The sequence below is a fragment of the Mesocricetus auratus genome, unplaced genomic scaffold (assembly GCF_017639785.1).
Source record: "Mesocricetus auratus isolate SY011 unplaced genomic scaffold, BCM_Maur_2.0 Super-Scaffold_100033, whole genome shotgun sequence".
Classification (NCBI taxonomy): domain Eukaryota; kingdom Metazoa; phylum Chordata; class Mammalia; order Rodentia; family Cricetidae; genus Mesocricetus; species Mesocricetus auratus.
This window is the reverse complement of record NW_024429213.1, coordinates 11,045,977-11,071,102: the sequence shown is the minus strand read 5'-3', so window position 1 is coordinate 11,071,102 and position 25,126 is coordinate 11,045,977. Positions and strand designations below refer to the sequence as shown.

At 39.0% G+C, this 25,126-nt stretch overlaps 1 long non-coding RNA gene across 5 annotated transcripts in view; it reads left to right on the top strand.

The window, feature by feature from the left end:
- Window positions 1-19,067: 19,067 nt before the first annotated feature.
- The window catches only part of LOC121135237, a 39,944-nt gene continuing 33,885 nt past the window's right edge, over window positions 19,068-25,126 (top strand). The window contains exon 1 of one of the 5 annotated variants that reach the window (XR_005872441.1): window positions 19,068-19,320. This is a non-coding gene — a long non-coding RNA (uncharacterized LOC121135237). The remainder of the gene's footprint in view (window positions 19,321-25,126) is intronic. The other 4 variants (XR_005872439.1, XR_005872437.1, XR_005872440.1 and 1 more) reach the window with 4 other exon arrangements.

Below are 25,126 nucleotides of genomic sequence, written 5' to 3'. Positions count from 1 at the left end.
ATCTTAAGGTTTTGCCAGGACTTTGTCTCTGGCTCTTGCTTATCTCTCATATCTTGGTAAGTACACCAATGTCCATGGTTTTGCCTCTCTAAGTGGCATCTCTTAAGTCACTTACTTTCTCAATCTCTGTTAGTACGCTCACAACTTCCTTATAGCTGTCACCAGTTAATACAACAGCATCTCAAATTCAACGGGTCCAATGCTAACTTCATTTTGACCTTCCACAAGGTATCTCATTTCTCAGAGACCAAAGCCCATCTTTGCTTCTTATGTTGAATTACTCACACATTTGCAAGCTCTCTGCCTTTCCAATATCTGAGTCAGTGCTCTGTATCAAATCATTGCAACTGCCCTGCTCCCAATTCTCACAATCTTGTTTTTTTATAATACGCATGTGCTTTTTCTCCTTCCCTTTTCCAACAAACAAAGTTAAATCCATTTGCTAGACTGCACGGCTCTGTGCTACAGTGTCATAAAGCCTACAACATTACAAGGGGACAGGAATTTTGTAGGTCCATTACAATATTTCCCAATATAATATTGTTATTGATTCTTTGGGGATTTCACATCATACACCTCATCACATTCATGCCCCAGCCCTCCCCTGTCCACCCTCTGCTCTTGCGACACCCCCTCCAACAACAACAAACATCCAACTTGTATTATCTATATACTTACTGTAGGTCCATTATAAACTTAGAGTACCACTGTGATAGAGGTAGTTTGATGTTGACTAAAACATATTTATGAGGTTTGTGTCTATATTTACTATATGGTCCAGGTAAGCAGTAAGGTATATATCATATACCATTTACCCAGGGAAGGACTTAGCAGAATATGTTATTATTGAGCTCCATGTGGCTGTATATTAGACAACATCATTGCTCCATGCAGATTATTTTAAATCATTCTTTATGTGACTCTTGTATGATCTCCCTTCACCAATTTCAGTGTTCTTCAAATTGCCAGGCCAGTGTCTTTTGTTAGTTTTTCCTAAAGAAATCTGTCCTTAGGCAATTAGAGGTTTGTCCACAGTCTCAGAAGGGTCAGTTGGGAGTTTTCATCCTCCCACATATCTCCAAAGAAGACTGTGTAGGAATAGAGAAGCACAGATCCTGGCCTTTGTGAAGATGAAGCCCGAAGGCCTAATTCACTGTGTGGAAGTATTATCCTTTGTAGATTAGAGTGATTTCATTGTGTAGGATTTCTGCTAAGATCTCACCCTTGCTTGTCTTGGTTTCATTTCCTGCTCCCTAGCTCATTTAACCTGTCTCTTAGTGTCAACTGCTGGGCAACTATACATACCAAGTACAAGATACCATGCTAAATGTGCTTATGAATAAATTTCCTTTTTTAACCCTCAAATCCATTCTGAGTGCAAAGTCGCATTATGATTTAACAACAGAGGAAACTACAGTTTAAAGAAGTTAAGACCTCTGAAAGCTATATAGCTAGTAGTTGGCAGTGCTCAGAATCCAAACAGGACTTCAAAAGTCGGCTATTGACTGATTTGCTATAATCCATTCAGTGGCACGTTGTTTCGTAGAAGGCAGACATCTAATATGCACCCTGAGATTAATGTCTGCTGCTATAAATATGCACCACTTCATTAATGAGAGCTGGATCTTGTGATTTGCTTTTCACAAATAAAATATTGTAAAAATTGATTTTAACTCCTTAGCTAGTTATGCCAGACTTGTAGCAGATCATCCCACTGGCTTCAGTGAGCAAGCTGCCATGTTGGTGGAACCCAGTGATGAGAAATTTAGAGTAGCTTCTAGTTAAGACCCAATGTGGATCTGAGGCCCTCAGATCAGGTGACCAAGCCAATATTTAGATGAGCAAGCTTGGAAGCAATCATTCACAGGCAGATAACTTTGAGATAAAATTATACTTATTGATTACATCTTGCCTGGAGCCCTTAAGAGATCTTGACACAGACGGCTTCAGAGAAAGCTAGGTCTGGATTCCTGATCCACTGAAGCCAGGGGATAATAAATGCGAGGTAGTAAAAAGAATCTTGCTGCCTAGAAACAGAAGAGTCTTATTATTCTGTGGCATACTTGAAAGCTTCAGCTCAGGGAATTATTAACAGGAATTCTAACTCATAATCTATCAATTCTGTTGATATTACAGTCTAATAAACTTAGTTATAATGGTGGCAATAAGGCCCTTCAGAGTATTACATTTCCAGCGTGATTGGTACTTGATGCTATTAGAGCTAGGCAAACAACAAATAAATTCTTAGTGAGGACTGAATAAAAGAAAAATTTTAACGCCTTAAAGAACTTTTGTTTTTGTGCTTGTTTCAACCAGTTAATCAATCAATAAGGGAGAGTGTAAATTTGGTACCAGCTGGTTTATTGCTTATTTAAACAGAGCTGTGTTCAGTGCCTTCTAGTAGGCTGCATATTCCCTAATATGTGACCCTCTCTCTACCCATGCACATCACTAACACTAATCAGGGTCCATGCAGATGGAAACCACCGAAGGATGGGTTCTCTAATTCTTTATCTCTCTCATTGACATGGAATGTTAGATCAAATATCAGAGACGTTAAAAGAAAATTGAAGAAAATGCAACCATCCAACTACTTCAGCAGCCTGAAACAATCCCTTTAGTAGTCAAGAAAACATAATAAATGGTTTAATGACATTTAATAACAGTCAATATCTATGATGATAGGAGTAGGGAAAATCCAGAATATAAATGGAAATGAGTAATGTCCTTTGGCTCACATGGAAACATGTACATAACCCCTTCCCTTGTCAAACAATAGTTGGCAACAAATGGGGCAGTTTAGAACAGAAAGCTCTGTGTCACTAGAAACAGCTCAATCCTGGATAAATCAGAATGGGTGGTCACCCTGGTAACAAAAATTAACTCTCAGAAGCCTCGGCTCTCTTGCTTTCCATTTGGAGGTGGGGCAATAAAGAAACTGTTTTCTTAAGTTTTTCTCCTTGAAAACTATAAATACCCTGCTGACAGAATTTATCATTTAAGGTAGTGGTATACATTCTATTTCTTCAACTAAAAGGTGGCAGACATTCGAAAGATTTACTGATTTTTTTTCCCATGGTATATTGGAATGAAAGGTGGAAAACTGAGACAGGAGTGTGAGTTTGGAAGACAGAAAGCAATTAAAAACATGCACTAAGAAATCATTTGGATCTGCTAGTTCATTATCAACTGATGGGATCACTTGAGCAGATACAGAGGGACAAATTACTTCCATTATCTTCTATTTCCTTTATGTAGTTGGGTTTAAAAACCACTCTGACCAAAAGCAGCATAGGGGAGATAAGGGTTTATTTCAGCTTACAGGTTATAGCCCATAATCGAGGAAAGTCAAGGCAGAAACTCAAGCAAGAACTTAAAGGCAGAACAATGGAGGAAAACTGCCTGCTGGCTTGCTGGCTTACTCAAACCATGCTTAGATAGCTTTCTTATATGAACAGGGACCACTTGCCCACCATGTAGGTCTCTCCTACACTGGTCAACAATCAAGGCAATCCCCCACAGCATACCCACATGCCATCGTACAGAGACAATCTCTCAATTAAGACTACCTTCTCATATGATTCTAGGCTGTGTCAAGTCTACAGTTAAAGGTAGCTAGAGTATACATAGTGCACTGCATATTTCCAGTCCCAGAGATCCGGGTTCTGCAATTTTCAACTTACAGGGTGAGATGATTCCTTAGAGGTAGTCGAATTCAAGCTTCTACTTCTCAAGCAACATTCAAGGAAGCATTTTCTGCCTATTACAAAACAGTGACTTTGGTGGTTCCTAGTGACTATTGCATTATTATATTATATTTAATGTTGTATTTTCATATTCTTCTCTCATATATTACATTCTGACCTCCCACAATTTTTCCCTTCCTCTATTCCTCCCAGTCCTTCCCCTCAACTTCCCCTCAACTTCCCTGACTGCCAGAGCCATTTCTCCTCCATTTTCCTTCAACGAAGAAGAAAAAGCAGGCCTTCCAGGGATATCAACCGAAAATGGCATAACAAGTTACAAAACACTAGGCACAAACCCTTATATTAAGGCTGGACAAGGCAACCCAATAGAAGGAGAAAGGGTCCTAAGCACAGGCAAAAGAGTCAGAGATACCACCTGCTTCCATCATAAAGAGACCCACAAGATCACAAAGCTATACAACCATAAGGTATATGTAGAGGACCTAGCACAAACCTATACAGGGCCCGTGTCTATCACTTCAGTCTTGCTGAACCCCTATGAACCCTGCTTAGTTGATTCTATGGGCTGTGTTCTCATGGTGTCCTAGGCCCCTCTGGCTTCTACAATCCTTCCTCCACATACTCTGCAAGGGGGGATTCCCTGGAACCACCTAGTGTTTTGTCATGGGTCTCAGTATCTGCTCCCATCAGTTGCTGGATGAAGACTCTCTGATGACAGTTGGGCTGGGCACCGATCTATAAGTATAACAGAATATCATTAGGAACCTGACTTAACCATATATGTTTTACTCTCTTCTGTTCTTTCTTTTCCTTCCCTGTCTCTCACCTTCCCTCCTCTCTCTTCCCTCCTCCCCCTGCCTCCCCTCCTTCTGTACTTTCTTTCTTTCCCTGGTATCTTTCTGCTTTTATTTTGGACATACTGACTTGTATTGGGGGGATTTCTCTGTCTGCCTAACCACTGAAAAGTGAATAACAAAAACATAATAATGATAATGGGAATACCCTGTAATTTTTAAGATAACTGAACTTTTAGATTTTAATAAGGCAATTTAAAACAGGAGAGAATGCCCCATATTCCATCACTTGGCTTCAGAATCTGTAAACCAAAACGATCTTGATTTCATACATAATCTGACTATTTTCCCTTCTTCCCACCACTGTATTTTTTAAAGTCCCAGATAATGCTAATTTATTCATGCATTCTTCAAAATACTTTTCTAATGAATAAAAACTCTTTTAAGTATGAGTTCAATACTTTTATCACACGATATTAACAATAATTTACTCCATAAATTAAGCAATTATATGACAAATTAAAAGATTAAAAGTAATTCCTTAACTTTATTAGGCAATATGCAAATGTCAAGCAACTTAAGAATTGATATTTCAGTGATTATGAATTCTTCAAACTTAGAAGATAGTACTAAATAAAATTCTACACACAGCTGTTGTGTACTACACTCTTGCATAGGGTCAGAACAGACCAGACTAAAAGTCAAAATGTTAAAAATGTCCATATTTGTCAAACCAAAACTAAGTTGTTATCTGACCTTTGGAGATGTCAAGAACCTGACCTGTAGTCAAATTTTCACAACAAGCCTATGAGCATTAAAACAAAATGTCCTCTTACATCCTTCAATCCTTATAAAAGGAAAATTAGGTAACTGGATGCAAATCCATCAGATGTTCTTCTAATGTTCTGCATCCCTGAACTCACTTTACAAGGGAAGTGAGTTTGAAATCACAAGTCTGTTTTTATTTAATGCCTTCTCTAGCTTTTGCTAATAAAAGTAGCATTTAGCATCCAGTCCATAAAAACTATTTAATCTCTTTTGTATGGTGAAGTGTTACTTAATTTTAAATTAAAAAGTAAAACTAATTAAGAACTTTAAAATAAATTGTTCTTTGAAATGTTATGCCTTTTCATTTATCCCTATGTATCTGTGTATTCCAGAAGTGTTTTAGTTGTTTTTTATATAGCTTTTGGACATGTTTGAAATAAATTTTAAAATGTGTATTTCTTTTAATTTAATTTATTTTATTCTTTGTTTAATCAGGGAGTTTTTCCTTCTGTTATATATTCTAACTTATTATTTGTGTAACAAATGATGGGGTCTTGTAAGTGGGGTCATTACTTGTATTAAAGTTTCTAAATTATTATGACATTCATGTGAATATTACTAATATTAATCACCTTCATTACGTTATAGTTCATAAAATTCATATTTAAAGCTGATACATATTATATAAATGTATCCATTTAATCACTACGTCATTTTGGAATTTTATGTTTTTTACAACCTTTTAATTTGATAAATTATTTTCAATATATAGCCTCACAATCATTATTAGATTTAACCAATCATTAAAATTATAAAGCATTCTTATTTCTTTGTTTTCTCTTTCATCTTTCTACCTATTTTGAAAATTTCTTTAAATTTTACTTCTCACTCACAGCATGCTAAAACAGATTTTTTCCAGTCAATGTTGTAACAAGAATAGATTCAATGTCAGATGCTGGCTGCTCCTAAAGATTTCAATTGCTATTACAGGCATACAGAAACATGATCCTCTTTGCAACAGGTGTGACTCTAGATACAAGTTTACTGATGTAAGCAGCTAATAATTAGAATGAGAGATAACTCAAGAATAGTTTCCAGCTCATTAATATTTGCTTCAGAGAAATAGGCTCAAGTGTTTGTCTCCAGTCTCAGCAAGTCCATGACCTGGATACTTACATAAATACAGTTGCAGAGGGGACCAATACTAAGATTCTCATTATGCTGAGACCCTCAAGTGACGAATAGCTATACAAATGTTTTCACCAAGTCCTATTGTATTCATATTTAGGAAGCTACAGTGACTGGCAAAGGGCTTAGCATCACCAAATCATGACAGTTTTATATGAAAGATGAAAAGCAACTGCTTTAGCTAGCTGAGATTAAAGAGCAGTAACTTCACACAGAGGTATGAGTCATTTTAGCCAACTCTCTCCTGGAATTATGTGGACTCTAAGGCTAGACTGTTACCTCCCAAAGGATAGGGAAATGAAAACAGTGTTATGGGACAGTGATGAGGAGAAAAGAATGGATTATCTCTGTAATTGCTAGAACTGGTAGAGACAGTAAAAAGGTAACATTTAGTTACTGTAACAAAACATCTGAGAAAATCAACTTATAAATAGGAAAGATTTACTTTAACTTACAGTTTCAATCCATGACTTATTGATCCTATCATTTTGTGGTTGTGGCTAACCAGACAGCAACTGCAGAGTAAAGCTGTTCACATTGTAGCAGTCAAAACACACACACACACACACACACACACACACACACAGAGAGAGAGAGAGAGAGAGAGAGAGAGAGAGAGAGAGAGGTGGGGGAGGGGTATCAGGATCCCAAACTATCCTTCAAGAGCATACACCTTATGTCCCTGCTTCTGCTAGCAAGACTCTACCCCTGAAGTTTCTACCACCCCCCAATATTACCATATGCTGGGGGACAAGTCTGTAACACACAAACTTTCAGGGGAGGCATTTTGAGATGCACACCATAATATTCTGTCTCTGATCTCTGAAAGCTCATTTTCATCTTACAATGTAAAATACATCCATTTCATCTTCAAGAATCCCCATAGACTTAACAGCTCCAGCATGATGCAAAAGTCCAAGTCAAATAATGTGGACAAAGTACACTATTATATGTATAAAGTACCACAATGAAACTCATTATTTTTTATAATTAATATGGGCTAATTTTTAAAATAAGAATAAAACCAAAATCTCCAATACTTGACTCAGGGTAAAGTCTTGACTTTAAAGTTCTTCTTAAAGCTATAGACTGCTAAGATACAATAGTGCAGATTAAACAATCCCATTCCAGAACAAATAAATTGAAGTCTAGAAAAGAGGAATGGAACCAAGGAAACACGCAAAGTCAGCAAGTTAATATTAGATTCTGTAGTTCCAGGACTAGCATTTGGTGCACATGCTGGTGTAATGTTTGCTCCAAAAGCAAGCCTGTCTACAGCATTATTAGCTTTAGCCCAGATGGCTGCTCTGTTGACATAGTGTCACTCATTGCCTGTGGCTTCACTTAGTGGGCATTTCATGTTCCTGGCATCCTAACATGCTAGAGGCCTCCTTTGTACTTTTAGCGAAACTCTTACTGCTTTTTGTTTGCTTGCTTCCTTGCTTGCTTATTATCCCATCTGAGTGCCCACAACTTTCTTGTGCTTCTTTTTCTTTAAAGTCTTTTGAGACAGAGTTTTGTTAGGTAGTTCTCACTGGCCTGGAACTTACTATACAGAACAGGCTGGCTTCACATTTAAAGCAGTCTTCTATCTCTGCCTCTTCAGTGCTGGGATCCAGATGTGCACCACCATACTCAGCTCCAGGTTTTCTTTAGAAACTTTGGTAGACACCACCATACCCTCACAGCTATTGCATTCTGCATACATGCAAAATCATGTGGATGGTGCCAAAGTGTATCACCAACATGGGCTGTACCTGCTGAGTCTCTGAACCTGTGGCAAGAATATCTTGCCACCTGAAGCTTGAGAAACAAATCCCAAGGACATAATTCCCTAGGCACCATTTGTATAAGCAGTATAGCCCAGAAGAAGGGTCTAGACAATTCCTTAGACACACACATGACATTGCTTTTGTTGTCCCAGGTACACTCTTGGCTTCTTTTTAATGCCGATCATCTCTTCAGCAACTGTACCTTTCTTGGTGGGAAAGTTAAATGTGTGTACTTTTGTAGTCCTCTGGAAAGGTTTTCAGATCTGCTCTATATCCAGAAAACAATGATCATCAGAAGTCATGCTAGTGTCTAATGTTGTGCAGCTTTAACCTTCCTTGCCCAGACTGATTAGTTTTTCTGGAGGGGTTTCAGTCTCCCACAAAGTCTTGGGGATGATGAATGGCACCTAGTGCAGTTTCCAGTAGAGTCCTTGCCCTCATCTGAAACATCACAAACACTGCATTTACTGTCTTCATTTCTTTAAGAAATTTGTTCATTTGAATTCCCATCAGAATCACCCTGTGGAGAGCAGGATGTTCCCAGTTCTAAATTATTGTATATTGGGTAAGAGAGACTTGTGTTTTACCCTGGTTGATTCCATTCTATGACCAGCACATAGCTCTATTTTGTGAACATAAATACCAATACCTGTCAAAAGTGGCTCCTAAAAGTAAAAGAATACCACCCTATAAGCTTATCAAAGTAGACTGAGAACCTATAAGCACATATGTGTATTTACAAAGTATATACAGAAAAAAATCAGGTCTAAACTTATCAAATGTATCAGATCATAGAAGAGTACAACATCCACATCTGAACCCCATAAAGAAAAGGTCACATTACACTGAGATGGCAATGGCCTCTACCAATCTGTCATGTGATCACTGACCCAGAACATGGGGTTAGAGGAGAAGAAACATCTGACATCCAACATACTCCTCAAAGGCATGCTTCCAGTGACCTACATTCCATCAATTAGACCCTACCTCTTAAAGATGCCATGACTTCCCAGCCTACAAGCTAGCAACCAAGCAATGAATACATAGCCTTTAGAGGACATTTAAGAGTCAAAGCATAACACCAATGCTTGCCTTAGTTTGAGCATCTGGAAAAAAAGACTTTAATCAACGATATGGGAACACTTAATTGATCAGAAGAGGCAATCTGATCTCAGGAAGTGTAGAAAAGGAAAATACCGAAATGGCATGGAAATGGAGGTTTAGCACTTTGGACAACTGGTGATGAGACTTGCTGGGCATTCTCTGAGATACTGTGTAGCTGTGCTTTTTATTGAGATCCCCAGACTGCAAATAATGGCATGGAGACTTATTACTAATTATGAAAGCTTGGCCTTAGCTTGGACTTTTTTGAAACTACCTCTTGTAACTCAAATTAACCTACTTCTATTAATCTGTGTTCTATCACATGACTGCTATCCTTCCCCTGTGCACTCATCTCTTGCACACCTAGATTCATCCTTCTGACTTCCTCTCTTTCTGCTCGGAAGTCCTGCCTATCCTTTCCTGACTAGTTATGGGCCATTCAGCTTTTTATTATACCAATTGCAATGACATATCTTCAGACAGTTAACAACTATCCCACAGCAATACTGTGTAAAACATGCCTCAGAATTGTCTGATGACACTTGAGGAAAAAAAAGAAGTTTATTAATTAAGTTGTTCTCCTTATTGGTTCAAGGCCAACTATGAGGGGTGGGGTGAAAGTTAACATTTGACATTTCAGGCCTGCCTTCCTTGCAAACCAAGCATGAAGCATGATCCTTCACACCAAGGATTTTACAGGAAATTGCTAAAATAGATTAACAGAATATGAGAGCCATAATTCTATATTGTTTATGGTAGCTCTTTTTAAATGTATGAGTTTGTTCTCACCAAAAGGAATAAAAACTCTTGGAGTACATGGGCCAGCTCTTGTACTTCTACGATTGCCCTGCCCCCTATCAATTCTGGTGAATTCCTTGCTATTTCATAATTTAATCCACCCAGTTACCCATAAGTTAGCATTCCAGCCATTCCTCAAGTACCTCCTTTTGTGACTTTTTTTGTCTACACTATCCTTTCTTCCACTGTAAATGAATTGATTCACATCATCTTACAGAATCAGCTAATTAACTCATCATTAATAAAATGCTACAAGTTTCACCTTGGAATACTCATACCCATTTTCAAACCACTATATGTTTCTTCTGCTATACAATTTATCATAGTGTATCAACATTTTCAAAATATATTTGTACTTCTATTTTTGTGGTGCCAAGAATAGGACCTGGGACTTGTCTAAAGCATGTGTTCTACCATTGAGCTGCAGCTCTGACCACTAAATTTTGTTTTGTATGTTGGTCTTAGATTACAGAGCACGAACTCATTGAGAGAGTGAATAGTGTCACAGATCTCTTTATCTGTAACACACAGATCAATGCTTGGCAAGGCATAAATGCTCAGTAATATTTTCAGTATATAAGTCAATGTGAGTAATAAATACTTTTGGATTAACAAAACATGAAACAGAAAATGCCCACTGAGGGTATCCCTAAAATGCCTCCCAAATATTGACAGCCTAAATGTGTATATGGTTGTGGTAATTATTCCTCAGAATCAAGTGCCAGTGTTCTTCAACCAGAGATGGCCAAGAACCCCTGCAGCTACACAAATTGAATTTTTCAGTGTTAAGTTTCAAACTGAGGCGCCTATTTAACATATCAAAGCAGATCTGGCCTCCAGGTACTGGCAGCATCCCTCAGTCCCTACTTGTTACAGGATATGGCTGGCATACCTCACCCTTCTCCCAAAGGCTCTTCCCTCTATAATCCAGACATTTTGGTTACCTGTTCTTTTGTGTCATTGACCTCTTGGCTGTTGCACCTGGTTCCACTCTCCCTTTTATCTTCCCCTCCCCATCTCCTCACATGGCCCAGCTCAGTCTCGTCATGTCTGCTCTGGACTCTCCCAGATGTCCCTGCCTCTAGTTATGCTCTCCCACAAATCTACAATAAAGCTTTCTCCTCCACCATACCTAGAAGCAGGCATGTCCTTTCCTTTCCTTTTTTCCCTTTTTTTCATTCATTCACATATAATAAGAGCAAACCCATATTGTAGAGCTTGAAGGGTGTTTTTGCAAGTGCACTTTGGTTACTGTAACAGTGTTTGGGGGTTTTAACTAGTGATTTGGAGAAAGGGGCCAAGGATGCAAGGATTGCTCTAGAGATCATGCTATGAGAAAGAGTAGGTAATCCTAAAGATTTTGTCTGTGCTTAGGTAAAACTATAAACTGAGTTTGTCTGGTTTCACAGCATGTTGTCCTCACGAGAGCATATGTGAGGTTGGTGTTTGGGAGGTGAGGCAGTTTATGTACCACAAACCCACACAGCCAGGCTGTGAGCACTTGGCCAGACTGCAACAGGAGGATGTGTTTGTGAATGCCAGGCAAGTTCTGAACATCAGACAATGACTTTCTGAGATGAGGGAATGGCTCAGAAGATTGTGACTTTATGCTGATCATTCTCACTCACAGGCAATGAGAACTGAATTAAGGGAAAGAGAGAAAGCAGAAAGCAAAATACTGCCCAACCTTCTCTCTGATCTTTCAGGCTGACAAGACTTGAAATCTTGAGCCTTCGCCTAGCTCTAGAAGCACACAATGCCTGACAGAAATAATTTTCTTACCAGAAAGAAAGATTTAAGTGGTATAGATCCCCCTCTTTAAATATACACATGATAAAGTCTGGGAATTATAGCACTTAAGACAACAGCAACATCAGTTGTGTAGCAACAAATAGCATAGCTTCTTTTTCTTTGCCTCCCACTCTGGCTATTTTCTCTTTTTAAAAAAAAACTGTTGTTTTTGTGTGTGTATGAGAGTGAGACAGAAAATTTGATAGTCTAGAAAATGTATCCAGAAAGAAAATAACATAACTTTTGGTTATTTGCTTATGAAGCTCTATGACTGGAATTATAGGACCAAATTCATGTACCATATTGTGTTTGAGCTCTGTTATAAGTTAGGTTTCACACTGGACAAGATACAGGAGCTCAAGTCTTTGTCTGAATTGCTCACAGTATGGCAGAGGAGACATAAAATTAATAACTTAAAAACAAAACAAAGTCTCCAGCCCTCTTTGACAGAATGCACACCCTAGCAATGAGAAGTGACATAGTAGTGTTCACAGGCAAACAAACACTCGTGAGCAGCTGGGTCCAGGGCAGTCAGCTATACACACACTCACACCTACATAAATGTATAGGTATAACTAAGTTTCTGTAGTTTAGTGGTTGTCATGTTTACAAACTTGTATGTATCAATGTTAAACTATCTAAAATTCATTGGGAGCAGGGCAACTTCAGTTGTAGTTTTTAAATTACAGGAAAAGTTGAATTAATAGTATAAAAATTCCTATTTATCCTTTATCCAAATTTACCAGTTTTCTCAACCATTTGAAAGTTGGAGATGTCCTGTCAACCTAGCTAGTCCTAAAAACTTAAATGTATATATTCTAAAGGTACTCGCCTCTTTAAAACCCATGTGATTTTACAAATTAGGAAACTGACCATTGACACAATACCATTATCAAAGTTTAGGCCAACATGCACATTGTCTTGAAAGTTTCAGTAGTATTGACAATAGCCTGTTTTAATCCAGTCATTTGGTTATTGTGCTTTATAGTTTTCATTAACTTCGGAGAGTAACTCTTCTTGATCCTGAGTATTCCATTACAGGCTAGTTATTCTCTTAAGGTTGATCTATGTGGGGTTTTCTCTTCCTGAGATTCAGGTTATTGCATGTTAAGAAGAATAAGTTTCTGTATTTCGTTTTCAATAATTTAATCAATTTGTTTTTAATGTTTTTATTTGGAATTATTATCCAACATATTATGTTTCATTGTGGCATCTCAAACACAATTTAGTTTTTGTTAATCCTCCTTCATTCTCTGCCATCTCCTGTCTTCCCATTTATACCCTTTCACATGTGTTCTATTATCCTTGTCTCTCCTTCAACACCTGTTTTCCCTCTTGTAGTCACTTTTCTAGGTTTGTGGCTTATATTCACAGTCATAGCTGCATGTATACATACATAAATGTAAAAGATTTAAATACACATATAAAAGAGATGGTGTAGTATTTGTCCTTCTGATTCTGGGTTACATTTCTTTATATAATATAATAAATTATGTTACTTATCTTAACATAAAAATATGGGTCCATTAATTTTCCTGTAAATGTCCTGATTGCATTGTTCTTTATGGTTGAGTAAAATTTCATTGTGTACATATAACAAGTTTTTATTATCCATTCAGCTGACGATGAACATCCGAGTTGGTTCCCTGTCTTTGTTATTGTGAATAGAAGAATGTTGAGCATGAATGTGCAAGTATTAACAACTCTATGGTAGGATAGAGAGTCCTTTGGATACACGCCCAGGAGGAGTACAGCTGAGTTGTGGTCATTCTGTTTTCAATCTTTTTTTAAAATCTCATTGATTTCCATAATGGTTGCATCACATCAGAAGAGAATATGGCTTCCTATTTCCTTTTACCCTTGCTAGCATTTGCTATCTTGAAATGGGCTCTCACTATGTAACCCACGTTGGCCTCAATCCTGTTGCCTCATCATCTTGGGTCTTTGAGTACTGGGGGTACAGTCATACACCACTATGTCCGGTTTAAGCAATTGATTTTTAACTCCCAGAATATCTGCTTCTACCCATACTTATGTCACTTTGGCCTAACCTTGGGCATTGCTGGGGAGCTTAGGCATTTCTATACTTCCTCCAATGATTATTAATTAAGTACTAAGAACTTATACAATTATAAAGATGTCTTTTGGGGGAGCTTATACTCTGTTGGAACCTTATATTAATTCTCAGTGTATGCCTGCACTCACTCGTGGATTAGTACCTGCTTAATTATTACTATTATGACTAAATTATTCACCCATGTGGGTGAATGACTGACAAAGATAAACAACACTGCATGGACATAGTAAAGACAGTTTCTTCCTCTAGCTTTTGTTTTTCTTCACTTTTTAGGCCTTTATTTCTTTTCTTTTTTCCTTTTCCACACTCTTATAAATAGGTAGCATTTATAACTCAGTCTTCAAAACTACCACTTTCCGGAGAGGGAAAACCAACTGCATAGAAACCCAAAAGCATGTGATTTACGCAGGCCCTGGTGCAAAGAAGTTCAAGGTCTCCGTGATGTCTGGAGATCAAGTGTTTTCCAGCTCCTGTTTTCTCACACTGATATATTGTTGTCTCCCACAGACTGCAAGGGGAGGATGTGGAAGATTAAAGAGTAGGTGGAGAAGGCCACCAAGAATTGGCAACTATGGAGAGAGTAACAGCCAGCAGTTAATTAGTTTCAGCTCTGAAATGACCCCTTTGTGTAACTTGTCCTTCCTGGGAGAGAAGTTAAAATACTTTTAGCGGTGTGTTAATTAAAACAATTAATCCTAGGTCTCTCCTTCATTTGTTTTTCTCCTACTCACTGAGGAGCACGTCCCCCAAATTAACAAATTCCAATTACTTCAGAATATGATGTCTATATACAGGGAGGAATGATTATAAAGCTAGATCCTAGACTCCAAAGTTATCGGTTTTCCAGAAACTGAGATGCAAGCTTAGAGATATTACAAGCAGAGCTCGAATGAAGACAGGTGATTTTAAAAGAAACATGTTCGTTCTGCAATTAGCATGTGCTGGCCCATCACTTCTGGCTTCAAATGGTTACTTCATTTCATATCCATTACTATTGCTACTATTAAACGAGTCTACCTTTTCAGATGGGAAGGCTGAAGGAGGTAAAGGAACTGGGCCAGAGCGCATGGCGTTAACTGTAGAGGTGGGAAGGATTTAAATGCAGGTAAGTCTAGTTTAGGGTTCATTGCTCACCACTGAGCACCACTGCCTTCAAGTTCTCCATTTACCTTCAGTCTAATGGGAGCATAAATCCTCTAAGAGAAAATTAACCAATGCCAGATGACTGGACTGGTATCTGTGCGAGATATGTTTTCTTTTGGATGCAACAGAACAGTTGGTGTAAATAAATCAAAGAGAAGAAAAAATTATTTGCTCACTTTCAGAGTGTTCAGTTCATTCTGGCAGAAGAGGTGTGGCACAGCTGGTCACAGCAAAGCAGACAAGAAGCAGAGAAAGAGAATTCAGGAAGGTGTCAGAGTGTGATACAGTACCTGTAAGTACCCCAAGATCATTTTTTTTCTAACTAGTCCCTATCTCCTACCTTTTACCACTTCCCAGTAGTGTCATCAAACTAGGAACCCATTAAGGGATTGACTTATTCATTAAGCTGGAGCATCCATTATGGAACTGTCTGTCTCTGGCAACATCCTCCAAAGGACTCCCAGGGGTGTGTGTTATTACTAGTCTCCAAGGCATTCATCAATCCAATCAAGTTCCCAGTAAGAACAAGCCATCACGGTTGAGGGGACTTTTTCAAAGAAGGCCATGAGAAGCTACTCTGTAAAGGCACACAACAGTTTGATTTGGCGAAGGAGGTGTTTAGGAGATCCTCCAGATAAGGGAACCTCGTGAGGACTACAAGTACCAGGGAAAGCAAACTGAGCGTTTGCCCTTGACAAAGCATTCCTGGTGCCTTCAAAAGACAAAGGCTCCACTTCTATAAATGAAAAGGGTACTTACAGTCTGTCCCTAAGAAAGGGACATAAAGGTGAATATGGAGAACTTTGACATCATGATGCATATTGGAGCATATCAGCTAAGGAACAGGGGAAGTGCAATGCCTTGACAATTGGGTCAACCACACCCTCTTCCCAAAAATTTTTCCCCACCAACATTCTCCTGGGTCTCAGTGAGATTAGCAGAAAAGGCTGGATTGGCCTTTGTCCATTCTTGCCTAGTCTCTGCTCTCCATTCCCACTTTTCGTTCTAAACTAGCTGGTTTAGCTTAACTTGGGGTGTGGCAACAGGAAACCCTAACACAAACCCCAATTCAACTTTACTATCAGCAAAACTGCCTTGACTTCCCTCTGGCTTCTCGTCTGTTGTAGCTGACCAAAAACTTGGATGAAAAGACTTATCAATGGGTAGGCCCCAAATTGTGTTAGGGAAGGTGATAGGGAATTTGACTTAAAAAGCTAATTATATATGGTATAGCATATATAATTGAAGATTGGTATAGTTTTTCTAGCCTGTTCCTAGAAAAATTATTAGTGTAAGTCTCTGTATGAGTGCATGCACAAAATGCCTACTCACAGAGAAAATTACTGCGGGTCTTGTTTCTAAATTAATCTCTAGAAGTGGGATATCATGAAATCTCCATTTTCCACAGATAAATTTGCCAAGGACCTTAGCCCTTTCTAAGAGCCCAAGTACTATTTTATCATGTCTTTGTATCATTCATTCTTTGCTCAGCAAAGTGTTCCTTTTAAAGTATTATTTGATGACCAAAGAATATTTTAGCCTATCTGAGAAGCTTTAATGGCATCACAAAATATTATTTTTATCATCAGGAAACAAATTGGACCTACGAGTTTATTATTTATTAGCACTTTTGAGCACTAATTTAAATTTTGGTTCTCTGTATATGTCAAGCACAGAGATTTGAATGTTTAACCCAATTCTGAAGACAGATGTTATCGACTTCCATATATATCTTACTGCTTACTATAAACAAATGGGAAAGAGTCTCTTCTCTAGGAATAATGTTTCTATTATAATCATTTTTAATCATCAAAGCCTTTGTTGAGTACTGGAGAAATGGCTCAGCACTTAAGACCACTTGTTACTTTGGCAGGGGACCCAGGCTTGATTCCTGGCACCCACATGACAGCTCATAAACATCTGTAACCCCAGTTCCAGGGCATCCAACTTACTCTGCCAGCTTCCCCAGGCACCATGCATGCACCTAGTGCACATTCATGTAGATAAACCTTCATACACATAAGGTAAAAATCAATAAATCTACAAAGATACTTTACATGAAACAGGAAGATCAGGGTTTCTATTTCACGAACTAACAAAACAGCTGTCTCAATCTCTGCAAAATATGTTTCTATGCCTCTAACGCTTTCAAAATAGAAGAAACAGTAGCACGTGTTTGGTCTTCCTGCCACAAAGAAAATGGTGTAGGCAAAGGATGTACACTGGTCTCTGCTCTCTCTGCTAGCTTTTCTTTCTGTACTAGTCTAACTTGGAGTGGGGCAACATGAAGCCCTAACACAATTTCTAATTCCACTTTAGCATCATCAAAGCTATCGTGACTTCCCTCTGGCCACCTTCACCCCCCTGACTCAAGTCTGTGGTTTGAGAAAAAGCTACAACCCCAGCTCCAGCTTTCCAAAGTGCAAAGGAAATGACACACACCTATTATACTGTTACCTGGAGGATAAGAAGGTATAAATTTAGAAAAGAAGTTGGCAGAAAAACAAAACAGACTCCCCCAAATGCTACATTTTTGGCTGTTTCTCCTGTCTTGGCTTCTGAAGTTGGGCTCCTATCTGGCCTACCCCCACTTGAATCACCTTGGCTATCACAGGGCTGCTTTGAAGTGTTCTCTTTTCTTTACAATAAACAACAGAAACTTAATCTTCAGTGACAATGTTTATTTACCTAGATTTCTTGATTGTAGTATAGAAAGATTAACATTAAAGTGGCATAAGAGAATCCATAACACACACACATTAGTAAAAGATGCAACATACAGTAATGTTTATACAGTCTTAGTTATTTACTATATCTGAATTGCAAAGTTAGCCCTAAGTTGTTAAGCCATCAATTAGAAAAGGGAACGTGGTTCTATTGCTCATGTCCATAAAGCAAAAAACAAGTCAATTACCAAAATGAAGCATTATTTCTCCTAGTGAGTTGCCTGCAAAGTTTCTCTGGAGAAACTTCATGGAGAGATCAGTACATGGTATGATAGTTGGTGTTTTAGCAGCAGCTTCACAGGAGATGCCATGATGACTTTCAGAGGGATGCTGCTTGTTGGGTTACCCCAAATAAGCAGATGGCATCACATCAACTTGGAAATCAGGAAAAGCAATTATTTAGTGATTGATGGGAAGTGGGCGAGGCTCAATAAGATACAGTCCAGATAGTCAGTTCTCTCTTCAACTAGGCAAAAATTAACCATACATTTTAGAATGCAGGAGGCTCAATATGATACAGTCCAGATAATCACTTTTCTCTTCTGCTAGGAAAAAAGTAGCTATACATTTTAGAAAACATCTGGAGTACAATCCAGCAGCCAGAACTGGTTGAAATCACAACACCTCTAAGACTGCATAAAATTGTTATGAATTATTACAGTTTACATAAACAATTTTATTACATAAAAGTGTTATGAATTATTACAGTTTTCTGGGGGGCAGACAAAACACAGGTTCACTTCATTAGTGTATGGATGACTCAGAAAAGAATGCTTTACTTAACACTGCTAGAAACCGCCAGACAACAAATCCTTCATGCTATTCTCAAGAACACCCCCGACATAGCTGCTGTTTTTGTCTGCACAAAGAAACCTTTTTACTTCCATATGGCATGTGGCTTTAGCAGGTGATGCTATGCTAGGCTGGGCAAGAAGCTAGTATCAGAAAAACCCACACAACTCTGCAAGGCCATGGGCCATGGACTCCTGGGAGTGCCTCATCACCATTGAATGTGAACCTTTTGAGGAGATACTCACAGGCTGTCCTTCTCACGGGCCTGCAGGCCAAGGCTAGTCAGGGAGTTGCTAATCTTCTTAATGAGCTTCCTCTCCTCTAAGAATTGGTTCTCCAAGAAGTGACAGAACTGGAAGTCTGCTTTGGCTGTACCCAGGGCATGCAGATCCAGAAGGACTTGGTTCAGGTTCTTCTCCAAGGCCAAGGGCGTTTCTATGGTAACCAGGCTTCCACTGCACTGGTATGAAGGCAGCATCTGCCGTTCAGAGACGAGGTCACTGCCGTTGTGCCGATTTTGCATCAGGAGAATATAGGCAACCTGACGCTTCTCTTCAGACAGATCTCAGAAGACGTGAACCAGGCCTGCCTGAAGATGCAAGCTGACCAGGCGGTCTACCTCCGTGGTGTAATTTCGAGGGCTCTTGGCACTCATGGTTGGTGAGCAAGATGAAGTTTACAAAGAAGCCTGCTTCCAGAAACAGAGTATAGCAGATTGTCCCGGAAGTGGTGTGTAGAGGCAGATAGTAAGGAGTCTAGGGGATAGGGCTGGGAGTTTCTAGTAGGGCAATAAGTGTACAGTCTCACAATCTTTTCAGTTAGGATTAACTTTCTTCTATCTTGTAGCTATTGGAATAGAGTATTCATTTGTTCTGTGTGCTGTTTTTTAAAACCATAATTCTAAGATGAGGTAAGAACATCTAAAGTTTTCATAATGAAATCTCTTTAATCATTTGCGACTTCAAACTTCCTTGCTTATTAATTTAGAGCTGGATACAGACCTTTTACTCTGCATATACTCCCTCATTTTCTCAGTGAGTAGCCTTAATCCCCCTTTCTCAGAACAGTCTGACTGTTCTGATATAAAGTTAATAACATCCCTATCCCCCTACCAAGGACCTTATATGGAATATGTATTATATAATCACCTTATTCTTTATAGATAAATGTGAAAATTGTATCACACAAAATGTTGAGGGTTAGTATAATTTGCTTCTTTCTATTTGTTTTGCGAGAGCCTCTCATGAAATTGAAGCTGGCCTCTGGCTCACGGATGACCCAGAACTTTCCAAATGGTGGGATTACAGGCATATGTCACCACATTTACCTTGTTTCACATTGCCACTTCACTAATCATGCCAGTAAGAACTTCTGTTTTAACTTTTCTATGCAGTATGTATTATTCACTTCTTGCATTCATTGTACCTAGAAAATCTTATGGAATGTCATAAAGGTCAGCTGTCTAATAGGTATTAACTGAAACATAATGCTAATGAGAATAAGAATTAAATAGTATATATTTATAAATCTTATGGAAATTAAGCACATACAGACAATTATAAGTTAGCAGGTCTCCATAGAAAGGTAGAGAAAGACCTTAATGTCCTCTTTCAGATCTATAATTCCATGCTGAACTTTTATTTGTTAAATGCCATTTGCCTTGAGCTGTTTCCCAATTAGAACTTTTTCATGTGATTTTGGTCAAATAGGCATATCCTACTCATAGTAAAACTCCGAACCCCAGGGAAGAAAAGAAACAAAACCTCTGCTCTAAACTTGAAAACTTACAGTAAATGAAAGGAAAACAATTATTTTGCAGCTCCTTTCTAATTTAACTTCCCAGTTGCTGCTGAAAACATACATGTTAAAATGTAAAAGGAAGCATGCAGTCTTCCTTCATGGTTGTGGTTAAAATATGAACACACCCCCTATATCTAAATATGTGGTACTAGCATCTGCTGCCTGAACCCTGAGACACCGTAAGTACTATAACTTCTGCCTTTGTCAACTTGCTCTCTCAGGTACTTTGGTCTCAGTGCTAGGGAAGCAAACTGTCATAATCTATATAAACATTTCCAGATGAGTTAGTAATGTGCCACCTATGGATGCTGAAAAGTCCCTCCGTTATCACTTTGGAGAGAATAGAACCCAAGTCAGAAGGACACAATTTTGAGTGATTAAAAACTTTCTTGTCAGAATCATGTCAGTACTATACCCTCTTTTAGACTCAGCTTTCTTGCCTTTCAAAGAGAGATATTAGTCTCTCACAGACGTGCTACCAAGCTAAATTATGTAATGAATGAGAAAACGCTGTGAACTAGTAGAACTCAAAACATGGGGCATATCATCATCCCATTTGGAGATCTTTTCACTAAAGAGCTATTCTTCTGAAATGAGATTCCCTGTGGCTTTCAAACTTGAAACCACGCAGGCATAGTTTTGAGTGTCTAGATTCAAGTCATTTAAAACCTTAGCCAAGTTAGCTTGTCTGTCATCACTTGTCTAAACAGGCTTCTATTATACTTCTTGGGGTCCTTTGTGGTCATGCTGACTATAGACACAGTATCTAAATGGCAGAGTTAGTTGCGTTATTCTCTCAATTCACTAGCTCAAGACCATGATCCAAGAGACATGTAATGCTCTATCATGCTGGTGATGGCAAGTTCCTGAAACATTCCATATGAGTGATACAATTCACAGAATTTACCTCCCCTTCAACCCAAATGAACCTAGAATGCTTCTGAGTTTGACAGACTCTCCAGAAACAAACACCAGCATGAGGGTCCCTATGCAAGTGACTTATTGGAAAACTACTGTCAGGGAAGACAAAACGGACATGAGGAAACAGGCAGAAAAAGAAAAGAAGCCAAAAATATAAAGCTGCAATCTCAGAAAGTCTCTGTTCTGTCCCAATCCCATATTCGAGCTCCAGAATACAAACTACCCTCAGAGATTATTTCAACATGAGGCATGGAGACCAGACTTTCCTAGTTCTGACCACAAGTTGTGGGCCTCCCCAAGGTAATATAAAGTTCAGGGCCTTACCTTCCAGGGAAGCAAATCCATTAGCCCAAGAACCAGTCAATAACAGAGGTAATAGGTGCTAATCATCAGGAGAGGTACACACTGGCAATGAGTGTTGAGCATACAAAACTGGCAGAAGTGATATGAGGGGAGTTAGGCAGGAAATGTATCGCTTGCAACACTAGCCTTCTATGCCCCTTGACTGTGAGAGGTATTTCCTACTAGGACCTCCTTTCGTATTTATCCCTCTTATGTGTGAATGGAATTCCAATTAAGGGGCAATACCAGATATCTATATCTCCATTATCATCCCCTAAAATCTGTCATACTCTTCAGGGGTCTCATTTGTCCACGTACCAGCCAAATCTGGTCCAGAGATGATTTCAGCTAAGAAGTCATTTGCATCTTTTGTCTAACCTTCTCCTTTGATTGATGCCATTCTCCATACTAGAATAACATACTGATTGTTTTTTAAGACATGGTTTCTCTGTGTAGCCTTGACTGTCCTAGAACTCACTCTGTAGACCAGGCTGACCTCAAACTGACAGAGATCTGCCTGCCTCTGCCTCCCAAGTACTGGGATTAAAAGAGTGAGCCACCACTGCCTGTCACGATTTTTAATAGCTCCAAACAAGTAAGTAAAAGTCAAAATATCCCTAGAGGGTCCGAACATGAAAAACTGTGAAGTGGCTGCTTAAGGGTTTTTCATCCAACCTGAATTCCCCTGAAAATTGATGCTGCACAAACAGCAAAAAGGTTTCTGTTTACTTGTCATTTTCTAAAAGGAACTATAAGGGGTTCAGAGTTTAGCTCTAATCGGTCCATCTGTTTTGTTCAAGAGACTGCCTGACACCAGTGTTATGAAATAAGACTGAATCATCATTTTCTCCTCCAAAAAACACACACACATACACACACCTACTGCTTCTCCCCAACTGTCCCCTCCGCTAAACTCTGTAGTTCACTGAGAATCTCACCCATGGCCCACCCAAAAATTGCTGCCTCACCACATCCTACATCCCCCACACACACACATTTACTATGGGTACCACAAGCAAATAGGAATATTCTAAACCGGGGCTCATTTTGTGTTCCAAGGTATATCTGGCAATATTTGAATACATTTTAAGTCACTGGCTTAGAGCTGCCTCGGGGGATATTCATTTTTTAACACTTTCAGTTTTCCCTGTAAAAAGAACCAAATGACATTCCTCAGGTAGAGAACTGTGGATGCTTATGGTAGGATCCCACAGTATGAATTAAGATGGTGAATATTGAGGGAATATGGGCAGGCTTCCAACAACAAAACCTGAATTTGATCCTCTAACCTCCATGGGACTGTACTTTCAGTTTCATTTTTTGATAATGGTGCCTTAACCACGAACTCATTCTAATTGTGAACACAATAGACATTCTGGATGACAGAGTTATGGATTTGAGTTAGGAAACTTATTTCAAGATGTAGTTGAAAGCGTTATCAGAAACTATGTATGCCAGCTCTGTGTCAGTGCAAATCCCCTTAAGTCATCCCCAACAAGTAAGTATCTAGCCTTTGCTCTAATTCATCCCGGTATCAAGGAACATGTTAGCTCATAAAGACTACTCATTCCATTTCCAGACAATGTGATCTGGAAGAAACAGGCTACTGGGAGCTAAGCAGATCTGAGGTTCTATCTGCTTGTCCTACCAAGACATGTGTAACTTTTGTCAAGTTATTTAACTTTTCCAACTCTTACTCATTTTAGCTACAAAAAAATCTTTAGTCATCTTTTAAGATTACTGTGAAGAGATGAAGTAATATAAGGAATGTAGCACAACTTACAACACAAAATAGATAACTCAATAAAGATTAGCTGCCTTGGGAGCTCAAGAGATGGCTCAGAAACTAGGAGCACTAGCTGCTCTTGCAGAGGACCCAGGTTTAATTTCCAGCTCTTACAACCATCTGTAGCACCAGTTCAAGGTGATCTGGCTCCCTCTCCTGGTCTCCAAGAGCACTAAGCACACAGGCAGAGCCCATGCACGCATATGCACAAACAAAAAGACTGATACATGTCAAATAAAAATAATAAATCTCTTTGTAAAGTTTAGCTGCTATTACTCTTTTTCCTTCCCTACATACTCTAACTGCAGTTGTTGTCCCTGTGACTCATTCTACATTTGATACTCTCTAGTTTTAACTTCACAAAAGTAGAGATTCAGTCCAGCCCATCTTCCCACTGATCTGAGACATCCCTTCTTCACCAAAACATGCTGGGTGCCTTCCACTGTTCCTTATCTAGCCTGCCTCTGTGGACTTTCACCATCCGGTGAATCTAGAACTTGGGGCTGGATTTCCCTCCAAATGGATAGCTGAAATTCTGCACTTACCAAAGGCTAAATACATGTGTGGGTTGTGTCTTTTTAATATGTCTGTGCATGGATCCATATGGGTTCTGTATGAAGGAATCTTTCTTGGCCCCGAAAACATGAGACAAGATGCTCCTGAAAGCAAGAATCATAGGACAAAATGACTTTGTGTTTTCTGGGGTTGCTGTGGTTTCTCTTTTGCACATTTGTTCATGTTGCACTTGCCCCTTGCCCTCCACGATGAAAAGTGCTTTCTACTCCTTTTTCTAAGGAGACATTTGATGTCTTGTAGAAAGAATAGAAAACACTCATTCTGCATGGAGATGGCCTTGTATTTCAGAAGTGCTGTAAATTTTGCCCTTGATAGTTACCTAGAGGTAGGTTAGATAGACAGAGCTGGAGTTGGAAAGAACATGCAGTCTTGAAATTCGAAGTGAGAATTTTCATAGTACCATTCTCCTTTTCCCTATTTAAAGCCCCTGAATAATTCTTCTGGTCAGTCTGACATCTGACTGGAGAAGAAAATCACCCAGAGAGATAATGTGTAGATAATGTCAGTGCCACCCTCACCTGTAGCACTGACTACACCCTTTTGAGCATGGTCACAGGTGCGGACATGACTGGTTAAAACCAATAGGATTGGGGCTTGGAGGCCCTTCGGAGAGCATCTGGGTGGTAGGGTCTGTATCCTTGGAGCGGGAGCCAGCATTAGCCATTTGGCTCCTGTGTAAGTTCTGTCCTCCTAATAAACTCCACTTCATCTTACTGGGTCAAGCATCCTGATTTCCATGTCCATAATATTGCTTTCCTTTAACCATCACATGATCGTGTGTGTGTGTGTGTGTAGACATATATACCAAAATGAGATTAATAGTAGTCTATATCTACATCTATGTGCTACGTAAGCATATGTACACACACACACAGAGAAAGAGAGAGAGAGAGAGAGAGAGAGAGAGAGAGAGAGAGAGAGAGAGAGAGAGAGAGAGAGAGAGAGAGTCAGAGGTCCTTGCCTGGGGGAGGGACAATATTTATCCCCCCTCCCAAAATTTCAGTGACAAACCAAAATATGATTCCACCACAGTTCACCCTG